The following is a 27,359-nucleotide window of genomic DNA, read 5'->3' as shown; positions in this document are numbered from 1 at the left end:
CAAGTTTACTTTAAAAAAAAAAGTAAAACTACATTGGGCAGCTCTGAGCGATAGTGGGCAGCTTTAGTGCAGCATTACAGTGAGCAGCTTTGTTGTTTCATAGGCAGTGGGCACCAGCTTTGTTTTAAAGGCACTGGCAGTGGGCAGAGGCACCAGCTTTTTTTCAGAGTCAGTGGGCAGCTTTGTTTCATAGGCAGTGGGCAGAGGCACCAGCTTTGTTGTTTCATAGGCAGTGGGCACCAGCTTTGTTTTAAAGGCACTGGCAGTGGGTAGAGGCACCAGCTTTGTTTCAAAGTCAGTTGGCAGCTTTGTTTCATAGGCAGTGGGCAGAGGCACCAGCTTTGTTGCTTCATAGGCAGTCGGCACCAGCTTTGTTTTAAAGGCACTGGCAGTGGGCAGAGACACCAGCTTTGTTGTTTCATAGGCAGTGGGCAGAGGTACCAGCTTTGTTGTTTCATAGGCAGTCGGCACCAGCTTTGTTTTAAAGGCACTGGCAGTGTGCAGAGGCACCAGCTTTATTTCAAAGTCAGTGGGCAGCTTTGTTTCATAGGCAGTGGGCAGAGGCACCAGCTTTGATGCTTCATAGGCAGTGGGCACCAGCTTTGTTTCATAGGCACTTTAGGCAGTGGCCACAAGTTTAAATTGTATTTAAGTTTAGTAGCACCACCAGTAGTATTGTTTTAAAGTGTATAACTCCACATAACCCAGTGTGTGCAGTGCACTGCATACTGTACATCCACTGTGTGTAGTACAGTATATGCCGATACTGTGACTGCCGTCTATAGCTCCGTACTTCTGTTTATACGTTACTGTGACTGCTGGTACCCCATCTGTTTATACGGTACTGTGACTACTGTCCGCAGCTCCGTACCTTATCTGTTTATAAAGTACTGTGACAGCTGTCCGTACCCCATCTGTTTATACGGTACTGTGACTGCTGTCCGCAGCTCCGTACCAGTTTATAAGGTACTGCTGTCACCGCAGGCCGTACCCCACTGTTTTTTTTAAATGAATAAAATTATTAAAAGTAAAAAAAAAAAAGAAAAAAAAATGTCTCTGTCCCACGTGCTGTGACTGCTCTCCGTAGCTCCGTACCATCTGTTTATAAGGTACTGTGAGTGCTGTCTGCTCTGTACCCCATCTGTTTTTAAGGTACTGTGACAGCTGTCCGTACCCCATCTGTTTATACGGTACTGTGCCTGCTGTCCGTACCCCATCTGTTTATACGGTACTGTGGCTGCTGTCTGTACTCCATCTTTTTATACGGTACTGTGGCTGCTGGTACTCCATCTGTTCATAAGGTATTGTGACTGCTGTCTGTACCCCATCTGTTTATAAGGTACTGTGACTGCTGTCTGTACCCCATCTGTTTATACGGTACTGTGACTGCTGTCCGCACCCCATCTGTTTATACGGTACTGTGACTGCTGTCCAAAACCTATTTGTTTATACAGTACTGTGACTGCTGGCCGTACCCCATCTTTTTATACAGTACTGTGGCTGCTGTCCGTACCCCATCTTTTTATATGATACTGTGACTGCTGGTACTCCATCTGTTCATAAGGTATTGTGACTGCTGTCCGTACTCCATCTTTTTATACGGTACTGTGGCTGCTGTCCATACCCCATCTTTTTATATGATACTGTGACTGCTGGTACTCCATCTGTTCATAAGGTACTGTGACTGCTGTCCGTACCCCATCTTTTTATACAGTACTGTGGCTGCTGACAGTACCCCATCTTTTTACACGATGAAGCCAGATAGTGGTCTTATTAGATATTAAACTGATAAAAACAGATACACAGCACAGCACACTCACAGACCAACTCAGCGCTGCACGAAATGCCCACTGCTCCTCGGCTGGTGGTAAACACCACGATAAAGCCAGATAGTGGTCTTATTAGATATTAAACTGATAAAAACAGATACACAGCACAGCACACTGACAGACCAACTCAGCGCTGCACGAAACGCCCACTGCTCCTCGGCTGCACATCGTAAACACGATCAAGCCAGAAAGGGGTCTTATTGGGTTTTTAACTGAACATGTACGATTAGGAAGGAAGACTGGTAATAATCCTAGAGTTTAGCAATCAGATTAAATTTATTGTGAAATATTTGTATTATATTTTCTAAGCAAAACAAGTATAAAATCTAAAAAACAAACATGAACATTAATTACAGTGACTTTTTTAACAGTTATCGGGATACAGAAAGGTTTTTGTCTTAAACATTAAAGAAAAATAAGTGCTTAAAAACAGTTACATGCTCTTTAAGCTAAAAGCTATACTTACAAATCTCCTAAATTCTAAAACTCTTCAAATTATACAACACAAAAACATAAACAAAGGAAAATATTTTAAGTGTTTTTTGTTATTATGATGTTAGAATGTAGAAGGCCAAAAACTGGGTTGACCATACATGGCTGATGGATCAGACATGGCTACTGGATTAGTGTCATAAGGGAGAGGAGGCTGCACACTGGGGGTCATATTATAAACTGGCCACATGGGCCTTGTTGTTGTCAAGGAATTAGGCTAGTTATCAGTTGGCAAATGAATATCATTGTTGTTATTCTGTGTTGCCATCCCCTGAAGAGTGTTGACCAACAGACAGAGACTACCAATCAGATCGGCATAGACACTTCCTGAGCTACAGAGCCTTGCTCCTTGGGGGGAAGCCAAATAGGTGGCAGCCCCTGTTCCATCATATGAAGGTCTTCTCTCTCCACATCATCTATTATAGATGAAAAGATGTCATCGGGGACATCCATGATCTCCTCTTTCTCTATCCTACTTCTTTTTGGATAGGATGTCCAGGATGGATGAATGGATGGGTGGGTGGGAAGAAGGAGGCCTAGCAACAGCTGGGGATGGTCATTGTGAAGACCTTTGTGCATTCAGGCCAGATATGATCCATGCATTCCCAGACAGTTTCTGGACAGAATCTGGACAGAATGAATACCATGAATTTCTCAAATAATCCCATTGGGCTGCAAGTTAGTGGGATCCACGTGGTGTTCCATCTCCTGACTTTCTATCATGACCTCCGCACCGCTGTCTCCGGGGCTGTCACTCAGCAACAAAAAGCTGCATTAGCAGCCTCTGTTCTGTCGTGCGGATACCTGTTGACTTGAGTCCATGGGGTCTTCCTACTTCCCCAGATTAAATTTATTAATAATAACACAATAAAAAAAATGGGTGGTGGAGCGCTGACTAGTAAGTATATGATCGACCAATTGGGTATTACATTTAAATTATTTTAATATATTTAAACATAAATAAATGAATACAGATAAAACACAAATAAAAACACAATAAATAAATAAATAAATTGCAAATGACAGTATTCACCCCTATATGGACCTGGAAGTAAAGTAACATGTGGATATATCTCACTTGTTCCTGGTGATTCTCTCGTGTTAGGATTAGATGTACTGGGATTGGCGGGTGTCCATAAACCTGATTTTGGAGCCGGATGTAATGTTCTCCCCTCGTGAGGAAAGGTGGTACACGTCTCACGGAATGGAGGGCCTCGCAGAAATTATCAGGTGGTGGTGTCCCTTGTTTAAAGAGTCCAGTGTCCTCCTTAGATGTATAAGAGCTGGTCCAAGATGAGAAAAAATTATTTGTAATCCACAGGGTCCAATTGGGGGTGTGCGCTGACGCGTTTCGTCATCCACAGATGACTTTTTCTCATCTTGGACCAGCTCTTACTAGTCAGCGCTCCACCACCCATTTTTTTCCTTTCTATCCCAAACTATACAGGGGCCTTACCACCCCCAGGTGTGAGCAGCTTGGCAAGCTATACTCATCTCCCCAAGCGCCCCATATAAGCACAGCCATTTAGGTGGCTGGGCTTATAACCTTTTTCTTCAATAACACAATCAAGCCAGATAGGGGTCTTATTAGATATTAAACTGAAAAAAAACAGTTACACACTTGCAGAACAAGTCATTACTGCACGAAACGCCCACTGCTCCTCGGCTGCACATCATAAACACGATCAAGCCAGATAGGGGTCTTATTGGGGCCTAGTTTTTTAAACTGCCATCCTGTCTGCCGCTGCAGTGCCACTCCTAGATGAGCCACTTGGTTGTGCCGCACATTTGTGTCACATCATAGTTATCCAGCTACCTCGGTGCAACCTTTTGCCCTAAAAACAATATTGTGAGGTGTAAGGTGTTCAGAATAGACTGTAAATGAGTGGAAATGAATGTTATTGAGGTTAAAAATAGCGTAGGAGCAAAAAAAAATACAGATCCAAACCCAAAACCAAGACCAAAACCAAAAAGGGTGGTTTTGGAAAAACCGAATACAGATCCAAAACCGGAGGCAGATACAGATCCAAAACCGCAAAAAGTGGCCGGCGCACATCTCTATTTATATCAAGCTAAATATTTGTGACAATCAAAAGTAGTCTGTGTGCAAAATCACCATGGGACTCTGGAGAGCTGGAGAAGTGTGACTTTACTTGCTTCAAGTTAATGTCTTTTTGGGACAGTGAGCACAATTCAGACTTGATCACTGAGCTGCAAATCTTCATAGCCCAGCAATCAGGTAAATGCCACCCCGCCAGAGTGTCCCCAACCCTGTGCACAGCTGCAAATACGTTCGCAGCTGTGCACACAGGGGGGGGGGGAAACAATTTGCAATCACTCACCATCGGATGGATTTCCCCCTTTTCGCAGCCGCCAAGTAAGTCTAGACCTCCCAATGCCTATATTTTTTGTGGCACTCCCAGAAAACAATGGCGTGCCTCCCCCAAATGCCTGCCTCTTGTCACTCAACTTGTGAACGGCCATCAATGGCTATCTGCAGACCAGGCTAATTAGCGGTTGTCCAAAAATCACCTCAGCCCTGCGATCAGGGCTGAATAAGGCCCAGTGTGCGACAAAGAAGCAACAAACTGAAAAATGAGAGTTTGGGAATTTTGGATTGGGCCTGGAAATCTTCCAGACCTGATGACAGAGAAAGGGGCCAGTGTGAATGGACTAAAAAATGGGTAAGGGCATGGGACTGTCACAGTAGTGCAGTGCTTCAGGGGGTTCATTTTACATGACGATGGGTGTTTTGCAGAGTATTTTGCTTGGGGCTCTCAACTTGTGATCTAAGTTTGTACTTGTGGATAACAAGGAATGCTGGTGACATGTAAGACATTTTGTGTGGGAGATTTTTTACAATAGCAGGAGCCGAGCAAGAAGGAGCGCCGGGACCGGAGAGTAGATATGCGTGTCCCAGTTACAGAGGCAGCATCGCCAAGCAGCAGTGGGTAAGGCAGGGGGGGGTTAACTTTTCTTGAGGGGGCGCCAAAAATTCCTGGCGGGGGCACAATTTTCGTACAGATGTAGCCCCTGCCATCCTTGGTCGGGGCTCGCCAGACCCTCCCCGCAGGCGAGCGCCGGTGGCAGGGGCTAAACTGAACTGGGATGCACGAGCGTCTCACACGCAGCGTGTCCCTGCCCGTCTCCGCTTCAGGGAGACGGGCAGGGTTAGGGGGGTAGGCTAGGGGGTACCTGCGGCGACGGCGGGGGAGGCGGCGGAGACCGGAGGCAGGCTCCATTGCCAGGGGGGCGCGCGAGCGTCTCGTGCGTGCGTTCCCCCTGGCTGGGATGGCGTGATGGCGGGGCTGGCTTTAGAAACACCAGCCCTGCAAAGATGAGACAAGCCCCATCTGTAGTTACGCCACTGACATGGTCGCCACATGTGCAGTACCTAATGCTCCCTGTTTGTTTTTGTGCTAGTTTAAAAGGGAAATAAACACTAAATAGGGTACAGTATATTTTCTTTGAATTGATTTGCTAACACTTTTTATTTAAGATTCTTTACTGTGCACATATCTGTACTGTTATTTATTATTTTAATGAAAACATTCTCTGCTGTCTGATGATACAACTAATGGCTTCTAATACCCGGCAGTAATTAACTATTTATTAAGCAAACATGACAAAGAATGCAGAACATATAAACAGAATGAAGCAACCATCGTTTAACTGTCATTTGTTTCCTGTGTTATCTAAATGAGAAAAGGCTACAATGGCACCACATGCAAAGCATAGCCATATAGGACACAATTCATTGTAACCATTATGATCAGTGTGAACTCTCCCTTTCTATTATACTGTATTTATGCTGCACTATGTTTTTAAACCTGAAATTCTCAGATTTTTTATGCTTCTAAAATTGTTTAATACATAATTAACATATTCCAATTTGTGAGACTGTTGTGCTTACGTTTCTGGATGCATAGAACTGCTATATATGGATCATACTTACCTACTTTTGAAAACTAGTTTCAGGGAGATTATAGTTGGTAGCAGAATTTTGCACAGCGCCCCATTGAGGGGGTGTGTCATGCTCCACTTAAAGGGCATGTCTAGATCCATATATGGAGAGATTGTGAAAAGAGATTGTGAACGTGGCATCTAGAAGTGTGGGTGTGTACTGCTACATCTGAGAGGAACCTTGTAAAATGACTTATATCCAAATGTAATGTAGATTAGCCCCAAAGCAGTTAGTAAGAGCTACTATACTTAAAGTGCTGGGAAATGGTACTGATGCTTCAATGTAAATGTATCTGTCTCTCGTTCCTTTTTTCCCCTAAAAAATGTAACAGTGTAATGTGGGCTAGGTGACATGAGGGAGATTGCTAGACTAATGAGGGAGAGAGGGAGATTGCTGCTATTTCAGGGAGTCTCCTGCAGAATGCAGGAGGGTAGGCAACTATGATATGGATTGAGTGAAAAAATCAATCAGATAATAAGGAAAAACTGTTGAAGTAACATAATTTGAAATACCCATACTACTAAGTATGACAAATTTAACCATGAGTGATCATTTTGTTATCACTCAATATGAAAGTTAAATGGTGTTCCAGCCAATCAGCTCCTATCTTGTGTTTGAACAATTATAGGAGCTGATTGGTTGGAGCATATTTAACAATTGTAATGAGTGATAACAAGAATATCACTCATTGTTAAATCTGACACCTATATTTGATATATGTTTACCATACGGTTATCATAAATATATAAAAATTCATAGAATAATGTATTTTGACAGTAAGTTAATTAACACAATATGTATCCAGCAAGATTCATGCTCTCTAATCTGTTGTAATCTGTTGTCAATTACTAAAAAGAAGAGTCAAGATGTAAATCGCTCACTTGTAGCCTGTTGTAGAAATTCCTGAGAAATTATAGGGACCTATTTACTAAGCACTGGATGGAGATAAAGTGGATTAAGATAAGGTTCCTGCCAATCATCTCTTAACTGTCTTTTTTCAAACACAGGGGTAGATGTATGAGCAGTGATAAGGGAGAAGTGAGCCAGAGGAGAAGTGGCTCATTGCAACCAATCAGCTGCTCTGTATAATTTTATATTATGCAATTTATAGCTGTCAGTGGTGATTGGTTGCCATGGGCCACTTCTCCTCAGGATCACTTCTCCTTCCTTATCGCTGCTTCATACATCTACCCCATAGTCTGTAACATGGCAGTTAGGAGTTGATTAGCTGGGTTTTATCTCTCCAAGGCTTAGAAAATATACCCCTAAGAAAGTTTTTAGTCTTTTTGAAGTTATGTTCCATTGGTGTTCTTTAGAGTGTACACTGTATGTATTCCTTCTGAATCTGCTTACTATTGCCCTTGTACTACCACTTGTAGTAGAGCCCACTAGTGGCAGCACCTACTTACGTTTGAAGGGGGGGCTATCCCTACCCCCCTACATGGAAACAAGACAGGTGCCACACCCTAGTCCCGGGACCTGTGCAAATGATCTGGCAGGTACATAAATTACATTTAGTAGCTTGTACAAATACTTCTGTATATCTACAGTAGCATAAGTGATTTAAAGTTAATTATTGCTTTATATTTACATTTTGTACTCCTAAGGTCTAATATTATAGATATACCCAATTAATTTTCTATTTACTATAAATCTTTATAGGAAATACAGTTATATAAGTGTCTAATCATATACATGACCCATCTGTTTAGAATCCCTCAACACTCATTCTACACGCTTACATTTAAAGGATAGGATCACATTTAAACTTAACCTGCATTAACTTCATAACCTGTGCTCACTATTTTGTTGGTGCACTTTCAGGAATTGTTGGACACAGGTCTTAATATAATCAATACAGTCATATTGAGCTGTATTTTCCTCAAGAATACTGAATATTGCCCAGTGAAGTATTTTACTTATTTGAAGTCTCTTATATTTTTATCTGGTGCATATTATATACTAGTAAGCCTGCTCGAAGCAAAAGCTTCGAAAGATAGTAGTCTGCTACCTTCTGTGTTTGTGCATGTGTGAGAAAGAGATGTAGTTTCACATCTATATATATATATATATATATATATATATATATATATATATATATATATATATATATATATATATATAGATGATTAGACTGTTCACTTTCTGACACTTGTGACAAACCCTCCTCCATTGATCTTGTCTCAACAACCAGGTAAGGCAGCTATGTGTACAATTGCAATTTATTGTCAGCTGAAGTATTGTACACTGCTATTACAATACATGCATCTTTTTATGAGATACATCTATTTCCACCCCACAGGCCTCTCAGTGGGCTGTATTCGGTTTGGACAGATGTGCTGGATCTATTGCAATCTGATGAAAGGCTGGATGTTGTTCCAGTGCCTGCATAGAGGAAGTGTATAACTGTGAGACCAGCAGAGCCAATGCTGGCCCGCAGGCAGGGCCGGTGCCACCACTAGGCAGCCTTAGGCATTTGCCTAGGGCGCCGGCCACTGGAGGGTGGAAGAAAGGAGCAGGACGTCCCGTCCACCCCCATGGAGGTAAGCAACTCTACCTGTGCGATGCGGTGGGGCCCGCCCAGCATCACCCGGCACCATCTCCCCATTTAGCGATGCAGCAGTGGCCGCATCAATGATCAAACCCCCCCCGATGGAGCGAATGTGCGCCGGGCCTAGACGGAGGTGACCACGCTGATCACCCCACCCCCCCCTCTCCCCTAAATGCCCGGGCTGCACATCACCTCACCCGGCACCGTCCGTCCCCTCCCCGCACGGAGCAACGGCCGCACCCCCCTCCTCACGGAGCGACAGCTGCATTCTCTCCCCCCCCCTCCGCACGAAGCGATGGCGAGCGCTGGGGCGGGTGAGTGCCGGGGCATGTCGTCCCCCCCCCTCCCGCCTGGGGTGCTCGCAGGTCCCATTAGATTACAAGCAGAGTGGCAAGAAGTGGCCACAAGTGACTCAAGAAGCATCCATGGACTTTCATGCACCGACCAAAAGCAAAAATAAATAGCATTTGGTTAGCCAATGACAGAACTTGTGAGTGATTGCCCAGGTGCAAAAATATAATTTGGGCCCCCTTCCTCCACTCCAACCCAAGTTCTCATTATGCTACATTGCAGTGGGCGGCAGCAGTGGGCCCTTTAGTCTTCAAGGGCCCCACTGCAATGCACCTGCTGCACCAGTTGTAGTTCTGCATCTTTGGTTAGCTCAGTCCTTGGAATTGGTCATCCAAGAAATACAACAAATGTAATACTTATACCCCTTTTACACCACCGCAAAAACCCGTGTTTTTCCCTCGTGGACCCGGGTCAGCAGCGATGTTAAAGGGGTTACCCGTGTCCCTTTACATCCTACTTCTACCCAGGTCCTGACCAGGGTAGAACACGGCAGGACCTGGGTAGAGGCAGTGTAAATGGGTACGCCGGGTCATCCGACTCGGCTCCCGTTTACAGCAAGGCGGGAAGCCCAACCTCCAGACCGCAGCATCCTGCAGTCAACATGGAGGTGGGCGGGGAGGCACACACAGCCTCAGCTGCTGTCTTCTGTACTCTGCCTGTGTGCGGCATCCATTCACCTCACGGACGGGGGGCTGGGGGGGAGCACGGGGACTGGGGGCAGTCCAGCAGCTTACCTTGGTGCTGGGCTTGCCCCCAGCACGACAATCAGTCCCGGCACTTGGAGATGATGTAAACTCAAAGCGCCGCCCCCGTTTACACTGCAGGTCTGCACCACACTGTAAACCGTGTTCCAAATACCGGGTCAGATCCCTGATTTTGGTTTAATTATGGTTGCAGTGTGATTAATATCAGACTTGAGGTTTGTTGAAACTGAAATCTAAATTGCAGTGTAACAATAATGCAGCCAATATTTAAACTGCACAGAAACAAAATAACTTACACAAATCTAACTCTCTGCACATTTTACATCTGCCCCACCTGCAGTGCAGCATGGTTTTGCCCATTATGATAACAACTTTGTCCTGTGATCAGGTCTGAATTAGGCCCAATATCACATTAAGGTATTTTTTTTTTTTTGCATTGTATGCACTCATCTATAAAAAAGGTGCATCTTTCTCCCACTGTTTGCCTAACTGATATAAAGAATGAACATTGATTTACTGGATATGACAGGGATTACGCATAGGAGTACATTTACTAAAGCTTCTAAAAGTGAAAAGATTCTGGGGCAGATTTATTAAGCTTGGAGAAGAGATAAACTGGAGATAAAGCGGAGAAAAGGTAAAAGGAGATAAAGCACCAGCCAATCAGCTGTGTTTGAAAAAGACAGTTGGGAGCTGAAGCTTTAGTAAATGTACATTTGTTGATGTTTTATCACTTTTGAAGCTTAGAGAATCTGGCCCAGTGTCAGTCATTTCTGTTTTGCTACCTAGAAAATGAAAGACATTTTCTAGGTAGCAAAACAGAAATGACTGACACTGGGCCAGATTCTCTAAGCTTCAAAAGTGATAAAACGGAGAGTGATAAACAGTCAGCCAATCAGCTCCTACCTGCCATGTCACAGACTATGTTTGAAAAATGTCAGATAGGAGCTGATTGGCTGGCGGTTTGTGTGAGGGTGTTTTGGATGGGATAGGGTGTAGAAGGTGGCAGGCTGGTGAAGGGGGCATGTAAGGGGGCCACTTTGGGAAATTTCTCCAGGGCCCATTTAAATTCTCAATCCACCCATGAGAAGATGTCATGTGACCAATTACAGACCTGGTTATGCCAAATTTTTATTAACACGGTATAACAGTAAAATGTGTTATGGTCACAAATCTATGTTAGCTTCAACCATGAATCGTGGTTAATCCTCTGCAGGCAGACCCATGCATCAGCTTCCATTATTCTCCTATCAACCTAGTGACACTACTAATATACTCCGCTTACCTCCAGCTATCTGGCCACAGAGTAGCAAGTGCCCTGCAGAATACCCTAGTGTTATCCAACAGGATTGGCGTCCGTCTATCATCAATTCTCCAGTTACTTATTACTCAATTCAATTTTGATTGGACCTTAATTGATTTAAAAGAGTCACCCCATTCTGTTGACTTTAATGTAGTGCAGGCATTCCCAACCACGGTCCTCAAGGCACACCAACAGTGCAGGTTTTGTAGATATCCAGGCTTGAGCACAGGTGACTTAATTGGTATCTGAGGGATTCTGATTAAACCATCTGTGCTGAAGCCTGGATATCATGGTCATCAACGATGACCATGAAAAGAACAACAGAAGGACATATAAAGGAGATACAAGAATAAACAGAACAAATATTAGAATTCACGAAAAAGATAGATTCAGAAAACGCCATTCAAGAGTAGAAAACAATTACCGACACAACAATCATAAAACCTTCATAGTCCAAGATGAATGGCATGCAGGACGCCAAAACCCAAGGACTCCATATCAACAAAAAACTCAGGAAAGTTTTTTAGATCGGAGCCACAAACGGAGGAATTATATATAACTCATCTGTACAAGAAAAAAAGAAGAGGAAAGAGAGGGGGTTTACATTTCAGGAAGAAGGAAAAAACTGTGGATCCAGAACAGAAAGATGAAAACTCAAATGTGGATACACAATCCATCGGAGAACCAACAACAAAAAAAGATAATAGAATTTTTAACTTAAGTAATCACCCACTCGATTCAAATGAAACTGCAGTCCTCAACAGGGGTCTTAAGTACGCATTAGATAATAAAATCGACAAATTTGGAACGTATATAGATATCCAAAAGTTCACCAGGAAGTTGTCACTTAAAAGATTTTTTGCGAAAGAAAACAGAAATGAAGAAGAAACAGAGGAAGATGAAGAAAATCCCACTCACTTCAGACCTAAATCAACATTTAACCCAACCTTCGCAAGAGGATGCCTGGTAGAGACCTTTCAAAAACTCGTATGTGAGGAATTAGAAAACATTGTCCCAAGGTGGCCGAAAAAGCCCAACCTGAAAAAAGAAGAAAGAGATGCTATAAAAACACTTCAAGACAACAAAGAAGTAATTATCAAACCCGCGGATAAAGGGGGGAGCATCGTTATAATGAATAAACACGACTACGAGAAGGAAGCTTTACGACAATTAAACGACAGAAACACCTACATCCTCCTAAGAAGTAATCCAACTACTAAAATAGAGAAGAATTTACTACAAATGCTAGTCAAACATCAAAGTAACAATTCGATCACAGAAAAGGAAGCAAAATTCATACATAATCCAAATCCGTCACTCCCAGTTTTCCACATACTTCCTAAAATACACAAGAACAATAAAGAACCCCCCGGACGTCCGATCGTAGCAGGCACAAATTCAGTGACAGCAAACCTCTCTGAATTTGTGGACCATGCTCTGCAGCCAGAGGTAATCAAGACCAAATCCTACCTCAAGGACACAATAGACACCATTAACTGTATCACCCAAATAACATGGGAAAAAGATGACCTCCTAGTAACAGCCGACGTCACCTCGTTATATTCCATAATCAACCACCAAACAGGAATTGCAGCGGTTGAATACCATCTCACAAAAGCGAATTTCAATCAAAATAAAATAGATTTCCTGAAAGACGCCATAGAATTCATTCTCAATAACAATTTTTTCTGGTTCAAAGAGCGGTACTACCAGCAAACAACAGGTACCGCTATGGGAACGAAGTTCGCACCTGCTTACGCGAACATGTTTATGAGCTGGTGGGAAGATCATAATATCTGGACAAACAACATACACCGAGAACAAATTAAAGTTTGGAGAAGGTATATCGATGATATTATGTTCATATGGAGAGGTGACAGATCAACTTTGGAAGAATTCTGCAATATTCTCAATAACAACGACCACAATATAAAACTTACCTTTAACATCAGTGACACTGAGGTACAGTTTTTGGATCTATGCATCTACGTAAAGGAGGGGAAATTACACACAAAAAATTATACAAAACCTACAGATAATAACAATTATATCCCGGTGACAAGCAATCATCATCCAACATGGCTGAAAGGCATCCCCTCAGGGCAACTTCAGAGGATACGACGCAATTGCTCTGAAGTGACGGTCTTCCAGGAACAAGCGAAAGAAATGAAAAACCGCTTTATGGAAAAAGGCTATCCGGAAAAAAAGATTGATGAGAAAATAGAAGAACTGAAAGCCCAAGACCGAACATCCATGTTGAAATATAACAATAAGAAAAAAACCAAACCAAAATTAGCTTTCATTACCAAATACAATAATCAACACAAGGAAATAGAAAAGGCATTTAAAAAACACTGGCACATATTAACTAAAGATCCGCTGTTAAAGAACCATGTTGGAGACAAACCCACGTTTATTTACAGGAGGGCGGAAAATCTGAAATCTAAAATAGTAAAAAGCGCTAATCCCGAACAAAGAGATGGGAGAATCAAAACTAAGGGTTTCCATAGGTGCGGCATGTGCCCTATGTGCAAGACCCACAAGAACACCCCTACCAAGGTAACAGAATTCACAGCCACAGCGAATGGCTCTGTTTTCAAGATCCAAGAATTCATTACTTGCAATAGCAAAAACTGCATATACATGATCCAATGCTCATGTGGCCTTCAATATGTGGGCAAAACAGGTAGGACGCTGAGAGAAAGATGGGCCGAACATGCCCGGAACATCAAAAAAGGCATGACAGGCCATCTTCTCTCAGAGCACTTCAAAAACAAACATTCCTGTTCCACGCAAGATATAACCAAAGTGATTGGTATTAAAAAAGTAGTAGGGAACTGGCGGGAAAAAGGATGTGACATAACACTTGCTCAAAATGAAATGAAATATATCTACAATATGAAAACTCTCACACCCAACGGCCTAAACGGCGATTTTGAGGTTAAATGGTTCCTTTAATCAGCCAAGCAAGATATCATAATGGATTCAGTCATTATATACATTAGAGAAAAATGTCCTTTAACACCAAATGATCCAGACAAAAGTTCCAAATATGAATGGCCTGCATTACTTAAAAAGATATTTTCATGTTCATAATAATAGAAGGCCTGTCAATACCAAAAGATCTAGATAGAATTCTAAATGTTTTATGGCTGTACAGCTTTAAAAGGAGATAGTGTCATAACTACAGCATAACGTTACATCAAATATGGCCGTGCGTGTCATAGTAAAATGAATAGATGCACACACCATCCAAAATGGCTGTGCGTGTCACCGTTACAGAAGCCAGAATCAAGCTTCTGATCACTATAGGAATATGCGCTCCACTGCGCGCGCAGTCTGTATTGCTATGCGTGTCAACATCTAAGTAGGAGCGCATCGCTTCAGACAGCGATGCGTGTCACAGCCAGCAGACACACTAAATCAAGATGGCCGTGCGTTCCACGGCGCGCTCCGACTTCCGGGTATACGTATACCAGAAGCGGAGCTTTCTATACGCAAACACATATTGGAGAGCCGCCCTGGCCAGCCCCCCCATGAGCATATACAATAACATACAGACAAAGAGCCCCCGTGGGGCAGGCGAGATACAGGGTGCAGGGTAATATGCCCATAAATGGACTTCCGGTCCACATTTCCGTTTTTTCTGATTGACACGTTTTTTAATTGATATGTTTGTGGATGCTATGAAATTCTGTGTTTTTTAAAATTTTCATATGTTCTTTGATGATGTCTATTTACAAAATGCACTACTATACCAATGTTCCAGTAATTTGATGTATTGCTAACGATTGCCCACCTCCCACACCCACCTATGACAAGGGGAAGGGGAGGGGATTTAAGGTATATAAACCATGTCTGGACTCATATACAGCACCACCTTGATAAAGACCTGAGGGTCGAAACGCGTCGGTGCGGTGCTGCTGTTTTTAAGGTATATCCAGTTTATGTTCTTTGTGAGAGACCCATGGTATTGGTGAGCCGTCCCGGGTATAACATCTTTTTGTGACTCCCTAACCTGGGCCTTAGAACAACCCATAATTACTGGTATACATTTTAAGATATTGGAAATCATTTTTAAAATTGTATAATCTGACCCCCGTTTTTTACAATAAAATTACGTGAAAAATCCTTTGGAGACGTGTCCGTGGTCAAAGATACCCTGATGTGAGGATCCATACTTAGCTTAAAGTAAGCATACAAGTAAGAATACCTACTAAAAAAGATACCCTGATGTGTGTTAAAAGCTCCAGATATATGTAAGCATACATGTACGCCAGCTTTTACACAGACCAGAGAACACGTGGTGAACCTTAAAGAATATAACATCACTGGAAAGAAGGGATTTGAAGTGTCCTTAAAGAAACCCCATCTATATATATTTCTGTGGTTCAAGAAACAGATTTACACATTGTTTTCCCTCTATCTTTATTTTCTTCACATATACCTGTGCTGGAGATAAAAAGAGAACTTTTTATATGGACTTTGAAGACTTTAACAACAATTCCTAACAGTGGGCGCTTTTCCTGTCTTTTGTATTTTACTGTCTTTCTTTACCCAGGGAAGGTAACCCCTGGGCAGGTTAGTGCCGCCCTTTTCAGCGCCATTGATTTTATTACATTCTATTGTATCACTAAAACCTGCACTGTTGGTGTGCCTTGAGGACCGTGGTTGGGAATGCCTGATGTAGTGGATATTTATAATATATAGAAAGTTTGTAGTATATAACTTTAATGAAACCTATTTACCATGTTCCCATCCATTTGTGATTTTAGCTATGCTTTCAATTCTTCAGAGTTGCTTATTTTTCACTTTCATTAACAATAGGCTGTGACTCTTGGCTGTCATTAATAATAGATTTCAATAGACCCCATTCTCTCTGGAAATTACAATAGACTGCATTCACTTTCGCTAAAAATCAACTCCACCTTCTCATCCACTAATAATAGACTGTGCTTCTCCTATTCATTGACAACACTGCTCTCTTAAAGGCCCGTTGCATTAAATAACGTATTTCTCCAGTAGAATCTATGGTCATCAGTGCGCTCACTTTCGCTCAGCACAGATTCCAATGTAGAAAATTGTTACTTAATGCACGAGGCCTTTAAGACAGCATGCTCAGTAGCTCAGAACCTGGTTATTGGAGAAAAAGAGCTAGTTATTGATTACACTGACCACAGTAAACGAAAAGAATAATTGCTATTGCCACCAGCAAAAGCAGAAATACAAGCTGTAACAAAAGTCAGCTTGAAACAATCATTCCTAACAATATTCTTGCTGCACCAACAATCATTGATTATTATGTTAACGCTTCCATGACACCAACAAAATAAGTACCGTGCGCACGTATAACAACTAGCACGCAGAAGGCTGTTATGGGATCCTATGTCAAAGTACAGTATTGCTATGGGACTGGAAAAGTAATTAATCTAACTTGTTCTTAATTAGCCGTGCATATTTTAAATGCAATGGCATGATTGAAACTGCAGTTTGTTTTATACAGTATACGCCCTCTGTTAACTACTGTGCGAATAGCAACTGTTATATTTATACAGCTTATGCTGTTGAGAGGGGGTGGGATACTTTTTACCCAGTCCCAGGTCTGCTGGCAGGTTCCGCTTCCCCCTCCCCCTTTGCAGGGAGCCGGACAGGTGGGAAAGAGATGAGAGGCTGCAGCTGCAGCACAGCCTCTCTCCCCAGCTCAGCACATGCTGCTCAATCTTGTGTGCTGAGTTGGGGAGAGAGACAATGCAGCAGCCTGTCATCTCTTTCCCTCTTTTTTAAAATACAGAGACCATGCCCCACCACTAGCCACACCCCCCTCCTTAATTTACCAGGGAACGGCCTAGCTGTTGCTGTCCCTGCTTATGCTATGGATAATGGGCATACACTTGTGTGACTTCTACCCTGGGAGAAGTCGCATGCGATCCCCCCTTTGCGATATATATTGTATATGGTCCTTTTGCATACGATATACAGTATATCGCATGTGATCCTGCGCAAGCCTGGAGGCTCCGATGGAATACGCACGGGGGCCACACATCACATCAGACCTGATCACATGCGATTTGGGTGCTATTAATGCAATTTATTGATGCAATTGCATCAAAAGTGACCAAACCACATGTGAATCGACATAGGGCACCAATGGGACAGGTTTTTTTTTTTTTTTAATTATGCCTATTTTATAACTGCCTGCATATAAAGAAGAGCATACATTACTTATTCCACTTTTTTCGATACGTCTGGATCGATAGTAAATATTTGTTATCATGCACATAATATGTATGTAGAGTATCACCAGTATGATCACCAGAGATGTTTGGTTTCCCTAAAATACGAACACACACACAAACTTAAGGGTGCAGAGTCGTATCAAGTCACAGTTCAGAATCACACGAGCCTGTTGTCAGTTCGGAAGCAGAACGTGGGAATGACCATTAGACAAGTAATTTATCATTTTAAATATATTTTATTAAATTAAATGGCATATTACACATCAAAATTTCTTCATAGATATACAAAGTTTAAAATATAAAAATATTATCGATAGTGCAGTATATAGAATACTAGAAATAGTTCCAATTTTTTGGAGTATAAAGTGCGGTACTTGTTTCCTAGCATGGCGCCCAGATTTTCTACGTACGGCACCGTAAGGAAATCGCATCACATTGCATGCGATTTGATCGCATGCAATGCAATGCAATGTTTTTTTATGTCTATTTTTCTATGGCATCGCATGTCCCACAAAATCTCATGCGATCGCATGCGATTTTATAGGGTGTGCGATGCCGTGACATTAGGTATACAATAATATCATTGTATGTTCCAAAAATAGGTTTAACGCACCCCCCCACACACACACTATCCACGTCACCCCGAAGCGTGGCGAGCGGCGGCGGAACCCGTCCTCCGACTTTTTCATTACCCCACTATCCACGTCGGTGTGGAGTTGACTTTATATACAGTAGTGTGGCGAGCGCAGCGAGCCACTGAGCCCGAAGCGTGGCGAGCGGACGCGGATAAGTATACATGTATTCCGCGTCCCCTCGCCGCGCTTCGGGCTCAGTGGCTCGCTACACTATATAAAATCAACTCCACGCCGACAATCATATTATTGTATACCTAATGTCATGGCATAGCACCCCAGAAAATCGCATGCGATCAAAAAAATCGCATGCGAATTCATGTGATTTTGCGGGAGGTGCGATGCCATGGGGACATAAGTGAAGTGAATAAATTTGAAAAAAAATCGCATCGCATGCGATTTTTTATCTCATGCGATGCGATGCCCTGGGGACATGAAAGCAGTGAATAATCAGAATCAGAATCAGAATCAACTTTATTGGCCATGTGTGCTTGCGCACACTAGGAATTTTTTGTGGATTTACAGTGCAGCATCAAGCAGGGATGAAGGTGGGGGGTGAAGGCATTACATACATTACATTAAGACATTACATGTGGGGAACACATACCCGCCGAGCTGCACAGCACCTAGGCAGCCATCAGCGGCGCCACTGGTCGCTGCAACAGCCAGGAAGGTAACATTAAGTACAGTTATCACATAGGGAGCACATACCCGCCAAGCTGAACAGTGCCTAGGCAGCCATCAGCGGCGCCACTGGTCGCTGAAACAGCCAGGTAGGTAGCATTAAGTACAGTTATCACATAGGTAGCACATACCCGCCAAGCTGAACAGCGCCTAGGCAGCCATCAGCGGCGCCACTGGTCGCTGAAACAGCCAGGTAGGTAGCATTAAGTACAGTTATCACACAGGGAGCACATACCCGCCAAGCTGAACAGCGCCTAGGCAGCCATCAGCTGCGCCACTGGTCGCTGAAACAGCCAGGTAGGTAACAATACAAGCAGAGAGACAGTACAGTTATCACACAGGGAACACATTTGGCTGAGCTGCACAGCAACTATTTAAAAATTGTATGCGATGCGATTTCTCTAACGCAGAATAGCCCTCTACGCAATTAAGGTAGCGAGCGCCGTGCTAGGAAACAAGTACCTAATGTGCTTATGAGTTGCTCCACTATCAGACAAATCAGCAGTGGAATTGGACGGGATGCCTAAAAGGTGAGTCTGCTGCTCCAGACCCAGTAAACCATACTAATTCTAGTTCTAATGCACAGGTCGACAATGTCTAAGAAGACTGGAAACAGATTGACCTTATATGGTCGGCATGCATTAGGTCAACATAGTCAAAGGTTGACAGATAAAAGGTAGACAATGCTTAGTAATAGTAATAGTCAACGCAGAAACAGTCGACAATTTTTTTTATGTTTTTACAAGTGGTGTGGACTACGATTGTAAATAATAACCTTTGGCAAACACCAGCAGTAGTAGAGAGAGCCACCTTGCTGAAAGCTTGATGAGCAAAACGAGCCTGGGAGGGTCTACATTTCCATTGATTGTGCATTGTGCATAGATATGGTTAAACATACCAAATAACACTGTGTTCACTTTTTTGTGTTGACCATGTTGACCTTTTGACCCTGTCAATCTTTGGTACTGTCAACCTTACCCGCTTTCTATGTTTTACCTTTTGAACTTTTGACCCTGTCAACGTTTTGACCTTGTCAACTTAATACATGTTAACCATATGAGGTCAACTGATTGACGGTCTATCTGGTCAATCTATACCACACCCGACCTTCTGCAGTAAAGATCACTTTAGATTATTGCAACAATATGGATTATTCCTGAAAATCAAAATCAAAGTTAAAAGTTATTATATATATATATTTTTATTTATTTATTTACAGTTTCTTATATAGCGCAGCAAATTCCTTTGTGCTTTACAATAGGAAACAGTGATAAAACTGGGCACTAACAAACCGACATAGAGGCCTTACAATCTATAGACAGTAAACGGTATACACAACCCGTAAAATATCAGTTAGAAGCTGATTGGTTGGCATTTTATTGCTCTCCACTTTATGGCCCTTATTCTGATCAGTGCGGCCGGATCCGAATATGCGGCCAGCACCGTGCGTCCTAAACCCCGCCTTCCATACGGATCGCCAACTCCGTCCGTACGCGGTAAGAAGCTGTCCGAATGGACCGCACGTGTATTTCTCAAGAATACACCTCCTCCATCTCAGGGAACCTCCCCCATCATTCGATGGTCGCAGAACCGAATGGCCAGGCAGCTCCCGCAACCTCAGACCACACGGGCATTTCTCCGTGCAAAAGCATGGATCTGGGCGGGCAGCTGACATCCGGCAATGTCATATGTCCGCCCCCCACACGTGCGTCACGGCCGCATTACCATACGTACGCCCAGCGTTTTCATGGGAACGCCCATGAAACGCGGGGCGTCTGCATATGTTAATGCAGCCAAACAGCCCTTCACGCCCCTCTCCACCCCCTGTTCGTAGTGTACACATTTCATGCGGAATTTGGACGTGCGTTCCGTTCGCACATGCGCAGAGACGCCTCTGCACATGCGCAGACACAAAACTACGGCGGCATGAACGCACGCGGCCATTACCGCACCAACCAGAATAAGGGCCTATATCTCATCTGGGAGGAGATAAAGTACTATCAAATCAGCTCTTAACTGTCAATTTTTCAAACCAACCTGTTACATGGTAGCTAAGTGCTGATGGGGTGGTATTTAATCTATCTTCACATTATCATTCTTCAAGGCTTAGTACATCAGCTTTAATGATTCATTAGAGGTTCTATGAGGCTTATTAGAGGTCCTATGTGGGATCTTTAAGCATTTCTTAAAGTTCACATATTCTTTGGATACATGCAGATCATAATACTGTTTCAGGTACATGCAAACTTACAATACACAGTTAAGAACTCGATATTTTGGCCAATACCTTCCTGCAAATTGTGACCAAAAAGTGCATGTAATGGTAAATGAAGCCAAAGGAGATCATTGTTACCCAGCAGAAAGCGACACAAGCCATGCACACTGATTCTACACAATAAGGGTCAAGCTGACACATAACGACACATACTGTACAGTAGGTCAGTGATTTTCAACCTTTTTAGCTCCCGGTACAAAGGGAAAAAAAAACCTTTGACCCCACATGAAAATAACAATCACACTGGTCCCCACAGGAAACAAATTTACAATACATTGGTCCTCACATGAAAACAAGAGACCAGTAAATAACAGTTTAATTGGAGGCAGTGGCTGTAAACTGGTGTGGACATTTCAAGATCTGGGGGTACATTTGAGAACAACTGAAGTCACACAAGTGTACCCTGTCCATTTCTGTGCTTTGTTACTTACTAGCTATTTTCTACTATGCTTCCACCCTCCATAGTTCCTTCTTTTTACATTAAAAAAAAGAAAAGTAAACATACTGCGGTCTGTAGATGAAGGACTTTTAGCAGTACCTAGGATCTCCCGTAATTCATCTGAGGGTCGAGCTTTTAGCCATTCATATCCGACTTTATGGAACTCACTTCCCCGCACAGTTCTGAGACCTCCCACTCTAGAATGCTTTAAAAACAGACTCAAGACTTTCCTATTTACTCAAGCGTTTCCTTTAGTCCCTTAAGTATTGTTTATGAAAAGCTTTTCTGTACTTCATTGTTTCTGTACTGTGTTACATTAATTCTATCTGATAAGCGCCTTGAGTCCTATTGGAGAAAGAGCGCTATATAAATAAAATTATTATTATTATTAGTATTATTATTATTATACTGATTGATGGAAATAATTCACATTATCTCTTACTTAATTCACATGATGCATTAGGTGCACCCCAAGCACATAGCTACATTATTGTACTTTTATTAAATGAAGTCTTGGTTAGGTTTCACTTTACAAGACAACTGTATGACTATCACAGCTTTTTTTCTTTTCCTTTTAAAGAAGAAAAAGCAATTTCTCCAAATGCCTTTTATTTACATTAAAGTATTAGACATACCGTATTGGATTTTTGAAGTCTATTTTATGAAAATACCAGTGGGAAACATTTGGACATGGAAAGTATAAAATGTGTTCTCTTTGAGCAATAAAACATAGGTTGAGTCTTCAACAAATCCAGTATCTAGTCATTCCGTTACTTTCCCGAACAAATGGAACCCCAAGAGGAGAAGTTATCATCCAACTCGAAATCTTTTTGAAATGTTGATATATTAATGTGACAGCAGAGAAGAGCAAAGAATGGAGTGATAGCGAGTATGTATACCTAGGACATAATAAAGTGCTTATTGACATCATGAAGAAAGAAATAAAAATCAAAAATGTTATTTTCCTGACCTTCAGAGTGACCTATTGTGGTAATTGAAATCCCCCAGGTTTACCATTCTACAAGTGTAATAAATGAAACAAGCATAATGATATATAAATCATGGATGAACATTACAGTGATGGATCTCGAGATCCCAGTACAAATAAATGAATCCTCAACTCATGCATTGGATTCAAGTGTCCAAGATTCAATGTAGTCCTTTTCATTATTGATTCTTCATGGGAAAATGTACATTGTACGTATGGAATACTTGTACTGAATGGTAACAATCCTGCCTAGTTGCAATTTTGTAAAGAGTTACTTTGAAGGAAGTAATACATATTCAACAAACATAGTATAAGAATATTTGTAGAAGAGTAATATATTATTCATAAACTCTCAGAATAGTCAGAGTAGTGCCCCCAATGATACATTTACAGAGAAAGAAAATAATGCCTTGGCAGCCGGGACTTTTACAGAACCCATTGCAGGTATGGGAGTACCATTATTTCTCTATCAGCAAGTAAAGTCAGAAAAAGCATATTACAGTATTTTCAAACAAATATTACTGCGCAATATTCTGTTGAAGTGCATTTGTTACCTACACAGGATAGACACACTGAAAATGCTGATTACTAATATAGTAGGGACAACCAACATTATTTATTCAAGGTAATGAAGGCAGACTCTTTGTTAAAGGAAGCAACAGTCCTGAAAGTCCACAATATCAATTGTTTAAAGCCCAATGGTATTTCACAGAGTATATTGTATGCAGCCACTGTATAAGCTGACACAACATCTATTAATTTATTCCACTTTTCCACAATGTCCAGGAAATTCCAGAATTCCAGGTGCCTTTTTCTTGATACTCTGAAATGTGGGCAAGTTTCCCAGAGGCCTCTTGTGATCACTCGCTGCTGAACTGGACAGCTTAATGACATGATTGATGCTCAATGAGTTCAATGTTGCCTCATGTGACAATTCTAGTGGTAACCAAGATATCGTTGATATCAGTGATATCACTGTCTGTACTCTTCTGAATATTGGTTAAATTCATAAAATGACTGCCTCTAATATATACATTGGATTAGTGCTATTGCTACAAAATGGCTGTTAGAATTTGACTTTATTTCATTTTTTGATTTATATGTATCTTATCTTTATTTCAGCAGAGGGTAACCAAATCTTGTAAAAGCTTTTTTTTTTATTGTAAAATCAAGTTGTTAACATTTTTTGTAATGTAACAAACATTATTATTGATCTTCTAATGCCCAAAGCAGTCTGCAACTCATTTTATAGCTAATTAATCACAGTCCATATATTATTCCTGGAGCAGGTCATAAATTCTTCAAAATGGTCTTCATTACGGACTGGGTGTTGAATGGAGAATTTATTCATTGAGATAATATCTTGTTGTATGCTATGTATAATCTAGAATATATTTTTTTAAACTGTCATAAAAAATATAAAACTATTAAGATTAGAATGTTCTAAAGCAAAAAATACCTTATGCCAATAACTTAACAGTGCCCTTCATTATGCCGCTGCATTGTAGGAGTCACCTTCCTTGGTCCCCAAGATTTATTTATTAGAAATAGAGTTAAAGTCCAAATAAAATGTTAATTAATTAGCTAAATATCCCCTTAAAACTATAGATTATTTAACATTGTTTAAAATCATTTTTTATACATGAAAATGTTTAACCTTTTTTTTAAATTCTGTTTACCTTGAAATGAGTTTTCAGATAAATTTATTATGAACTTTTAAAAATTTAAGTTTTATGAGTATTTTTTTAAATATTTTTTAACAAGGTCACCTAAAATGACTTTCAGACTATAAACTGAGTTTCTTTTGTATACTATATCCTCACTTATTTTATCTTGTGTAACACAATTCGTAAAAGTTTGTGGGGACATAATGAAAGGTAGGTAAGCAGAATGATCACAGCAGCAAAGAACATTTCAGGAGACATGTACAGTAATTTGTTTTGCAAATGAGTTATCTTTACTGTACTGTCATTAGATACAGTAAATTATGACATAGAATATATATGTAATCGATGTGGTGCGGCACTCCCGGAATAAAACGTTCAATGTGGTAAAGCAGTAGCTATTTATTTAGCTGAATAAATAGCTACTGCTTTACCACATTGAATGTTTTATTCCGGGAGTGCCGCACCACATCGATTACTTGTATCTACATTCAGTGCTGGCACCCGATCTACAAGCAAATATGGGAGGCTGTGCAGAGCACCACATGTTGTCTATATATATATATATATATATATATATATATATATATATATATATATAAATACAACAGATGTCCAGCACAGCCTCTTCCACGATACTTGGTGGGTGCTTGTGTGTAAGAAACAACATAGACAACAACGACACAGCACTCCACAGCTTACTTAGAATGCTTGCAGGTTTATTGCAGTTTGCAATGTTTCAATGCGCAACTAGCATTGTCATCAGGCAACAAGACATATAAAGCAAACAACAATTTATACCACTCACCACCCCAGTGCTTGTGTCGGCGTCCGGCGGGACCACGCACCCGTATGGTCCGCACAATCAACTGAAGTCATTGGCTACACGGCACCCAGCCAGTAACACCACGCCTCTCTTGTGTATCACCATAGTGATTACTAAACAGATACAAACAACAATAATACAATTTAGTATCAACAAAGTTAAAGACAATCAAATGGATACAAGGATACAACATGAATATCTTAAATCATCTCATAGTTACACAATGGCAAATCAATTAATTAAGACATCAGGACTGACAAACCCAACTGCTCATTTAAACCTTTAGGTGCCAGTGTACCTAACCTCTGAATCCATCGGGCCTCACATTTTAGCAGCTGCAAACCACAATTGCCCCCCCTCAAAGATGAGGGGATGTGGTCAATCATCCTATACCGAATTGCGACAACACTGTGTTTGGCCAGTAAATAATGCCGGGCCACCGGCTGTTCACTGCTTCCAGTGGTCAGTGCTTTACGTATTGCCGACCTGTAAGCCGACATTCGATCTTTAAAAGGTCCCTCGGTCTTCCCAATATAGGAAAGACCGCAAGGACAAATTATTTGGTACACTGTAAATCTGGCATTGCATGATAATGTATGGCGTATCATATACATTTTACCAGTTTGGGGATGTGCAAAGCAGGGCCCTGGCAACATAAAACTGCAAGAAACACAAGTGCACCGTATGCAACCTTTGTGTTTCTCCGTTCTACTGTCACTGATTTTTGACATATCAGTTTTAACAAGCATATCACCTAAATTACGCGATCGCTTGCAACAAGGCATGAGTTCCGTATTCTCTCATTTTAATTTTTTGTCTCTCTGGACCAAAGACCAATTCTTCTTCACAATTTTATTAGTAACCGGACTCATATTATTGTAAGTACTGACCCATTGGATATATGCGTTAGATTGTTCAAGAGCACTTGAGAAAGGTGGATACCCCACCGAAACAGGCTGTCAAGCAATTGTGGTTATGGGACCAGCGTGGGTGTCCATGGGCAAAATGGTGTTAGCCCCTTGTAAATAAGTAACCTACAGCTTTTTTCTATGCAATATGTTGCCATGTGTTTCATCACCTCTGTTTAAGAGACATATAAACTGACTTAAAGTCTATTGTTTTTTTGGTGTGCAGATTTATTTTATCCTTCTCTGTTATAGGCTTGGTAAATAGGCTACCGAATTCAAAGGCCCGAGAGCAGCATCTGTTGGTGAAAACAAGTGAATATTATTACAGAGGGTAGCCCCATTGTTATATAGCCATTGTATTTATTTTATTTATTACCCTTTTCTTAGATAGCGCATACATATTACGCAGCGCTTTACAGAGTATAGTTGAACATTCCCATCAGTCTCTGCCCCAGTGGAGCTTACAATCTATATTCCCTACCACATGTACACGCACACACAATCTAGGGTTAATTTTGTTGGAAGCCAATTGACCTACCAGTATATTTTTGGAATGTGGGAGGAAACTGGAGTACCCGGAGTAAACCCACGCAAACACGGGGAGAATATGCAAACTCCACACAGTTAGGGCCATGGTGGGTATCGAACCCATGAACTCAGCGCTGTGAGGCAGTAATGCTAACCATTACACCCTCCGTGATGCCCCATCAAACTGTTGTTTTCATTAGCTCTGACGTATGCAGTGCGCCAAGCTGGTTGCCTCAGATGGTATCTCTGCGGGCAGGATGTGGGTCACGTGGATGTTTCTGTGCAGGGTTTAGCATACTACTACACAAGTATTTGCATTCCAGTATATGCATACAGTGTAACCTTCGTAGTATGCCCACCATGGCTGCCTCATCTGGTGCACTTGTGGATGGGATGAAAAATACATGGACCTGAGTATACACTGAAATCACCCATTTTGGCTAATTTCTTTTAGGGATGATCTATTCCACCGAGGGTAATCCTACGCAGAGCGCCTAAAATGGATGACGCACCTGCTACAGATAGCGCAGGGCTTGTCTTTGCTGGGGATGGCGGAGGACTCGCCACCCGCCATCCCCCGCCCCGCGCCATCTGTATGTCGGAAGGGGACGCGCGTGCACGAGGTGCACGCGCGTCCCGTTCCGACGGAGCTTTTGCCCGGGTCCCCGCCGGCTTCCCCGGGTCCCCGCCGGTCCACACCGCCCCCCCGCAGCCCCCCGCAGCCCTGCCCGTCTCCCTGAAGCTGGAGACGGGCAGGACTGCACCCGCCGCGCCGCCTCGCCGCCCGGCTATTGAGACGCTCGTGCGTGGGAGACGCACGAGCGTCTCATTCAGCCAGAGCGCCAGATTGCTGGCGGATCGCCAGGGACACGGTCCTGGCGCTCCGCCAGCAATAATAAGCCCTGCTCCATCTGTACCTTGTCAGGGTGGAGTACACAACCCATGGAAGTTATTATCCAAAATGCTACACTATACTTAAGGGTTT

This window comes from Crinia signifera, chromosome 3, assembly GCF_055691185.1.
Source record: "Crinia signifera chromosome 3, ASM5569118v1, whole genome shotgun sequence".
Lineage (NCBI taxonomy): Eukaryota > Metazoa > Chordata > Amphibia > Anura > Myobatrachidae > Crinia > Crinia signifera.
Note: the sequence above shows the minus strand (reverse complement) of the source record.